This window comes from Mobula birostris, chromosome 13 (assembly GCF_030028105.1).
Source record: "Mobula birostris isolate sMobBir1 chromosome 13, sMobBir1.hap1, whole genome shotgun sequence".
In the NCBI taxonomy this organism is placed as follows: Eukaryota; Metazoa; Chordata; class Chondrichthyes; order Myliobatiformes; family Myliobatidae; genus Mobula; species Mobula birostris.
This window is the reverse complement of record NC_092382.1, coordinates 95,933,175-95,935,907: the sequence shown is the minus strand read 5'-3', so window position 1 is coordinate 95,935,907 and position 2,733 is coordinate 95,933,175.

Sequence of the window (2,733 nt, the reverse complement as noted above, 5' to 3'; positions counted from 1 at the left end):
TGACCCGCTCAGTTTCTCCCGTCTGCACTTCCATCTTAATCTGCCAAGCCTGGCCACGAAAGGAAGATGGATGTGCATGGAAGCCAGCAACCCCATCCGGTAAAAAAAAAAATCCGGAGAAGGTGGAGAAAGTTAGGTTGTTTCTCTGGAGCGCAGGAGGCTGGTGGGGGTGGGGGATGGGAAGGACCTGGTAGAAGTTTATAAGATTATCAGATGCATAGATAGACTAGACGGACAGTATCTTTCTCCCAGGTTTGAAATACTAGCGAGCATGCATTTAAGGCCAGAGGGGAATAATTTTGACGGAGGTGTACGGGGCAAGTTTTTGTTCTCTAGCACGGAGAGGTGGGTGCCCGGAGTGCATTGCCAAACGCGACAGAGGCGCTCAAGAGGCCCCTAGATAGGCACATGCGAGCGCAGGGAATGGACGGCTATGCACCATGCATATGGGGTCGGTTTAGTCGGACATTTGATTGCTGGTCTAATCCGGTACGGTACTGTGAGCGAAGGCCCTGTTCCTGTTCTGTGCATTGGCATTCCAATAATGAAAGGCTCGACAGTATGTTCTAGTAAATGCGATTGTAATTAACGCTTGTCCGTTCAAGGAGATCTCACAGACAGAAACATAATCCCACTGCCTCAGACAGGCAGACTCAAACGCAAACCGGAATAGCACACTTTTCTGCAGATGCTGGAAATCCAGAGTAACACACACACACCACACACACACAGACACAGACACACACACACAGACACACACACACACACACACACACACACACACACACACACACACACACACCCACACACACACACACACACACCACACACCACGCTGGAGAAACGCAGCAGGTCGGGCAGGCTCTATGGAGCGGATTAGTGAGCCGGAGCTTCGTGGGAGAAGGCTGGGGAGGGTGGAAAGCGGATCTCGCTCCGACCCCAACAAGCAGGATTTCCCAGCGGCGAAACCATTTCAGTTCCGATCCCCATCACGAACATGTCGCCCCATGGCATCATCGACTGCCGAGAGGAGGCCACTCGCAGGCTGGAGAAGTAACAGGTCATCATCCGCCTGGGTAGCCACCATCCAGTCGGCAGGAACATTGATCTCTCCAGATTCCGGCGCTTTCTCCCCAACGCCTTTCTCTCCTCTTCCATCCCCCATTCTGACCTGCCTGTTAACCTTCTGTGGTGCCCCTCCTCGTTCCCTTTCTTTCATACTAAACTCCCCTCCCCCCGGTCAGATTCCATCATCTCTTCCTACTCATCTCCTCCTAGTTTCTTTCTTCATACCCCCCTCCCCCACCCTTCCACCTCCCCCTTACCAGGTTATACCCTCTCGCCACCTTCCAGTCGTAGGACTCCTCTCCCAACCCCCACCACATCCTCCCGAGACCTTACGAAGGGGGTAGGGCTCGAAACGTCAACTGTTCATCCCCTTCCCTACCTGACCCGCTGAGGTCTCATACCAGTTGTACGACATGTGCGCACAATGTCTGGACGTCGTACGGCCGTTCCTTACCTTCGGAAGACGCCACTTCTGGCCCGTTGTTCAGCGCGCGGTACAATGCCCGGTGCAGCGCCTCCACCAGGTTCACCTGTCTGTTCCCCGCCGAGACCCTGGCGGGATCCTGGCACAAAGCCTGGAAGGCGAGGGCGTAGGAAGCCAGCAGATCGACGGGGAAGTGTTCGACACCTAGGGAGAGGGCAGCGAGTTTTGATTTAGAAGTCTACTCGGAATTTCCTGAGGGCCGAAGGCGAGCTCAGGCCCAGCGGCCACTTTATCAGGTACACACATGCACCTAGCTACGCGTTAATTCAAACATCCGACCGGGCAACCACGTTGCAGCACTTCAATGCATAAAAGCGTGCCGAGGTGGTTCAGCTATTGCTTACAACGGGGGTTAGAATCAGGACGAAGTGTGGCCTGAGTGACTTTGACGGTGGAATGTTTGTTGGTGCCACACGGGGTGATTTAAAATGCGCCGAAGCTGCTGATCTCCCAGGAGTTTCAAGCACAAGAGTCTCCGGCGCTTTCAGAACATTAAAATAAACGAAGCAAAACTACAAATCCATTGAGCGGCAGTTTTGAGGGCGAATATGAGAGAAGTCAGAGAAGAATGGCCGGACTGGGCCCACTTTACAAGACGGCGGCGGCACAACTATTTAGTACGCATATAATCTGTAATTGGTTCCCCCCCTCCACCCCCCAATTTATATAGGCATCCGTTAGTCTCGTGAGACCATGGATTTGCGCCTTGGAAGGTTTTCAGGGCGCAGGCCTGGGCAAGATTGTATGGACCGGTAGTTGCCCTTGCTGCAAGTCTCCCCTTGCTGCAAGTCTCCCCTCTCCACACCACGGATGTTGTCCAAGGGAAGGGTCGATATAGTTTGACACCGCTGTCGTCGCAGAGCAATGTGTGGTTAAGTGCCTTGGTCAAGGACACAACACGCTACCTCAGCTGAGGCTCGACCTAGCGACCTTCAGATCACTAGACCGACGCCTTAACCACTTGGCCATGCACCAACCATGCTGCCGCTAAGTTAACAAATTTAATATGCCGGTGACGAATCTGATTCTGGGCACCTTTAAAATAGAGGACACCCTATTGGGTTCTTCCTGTTCCTAATGAAGTGGCCCACTAATGCACCTAAAAATAATAGAAACATAGAAAACCTACAGCACAATACAGGCCCTTCGGCCCACAACGTTGTGCCGAACATGTGCCTAAC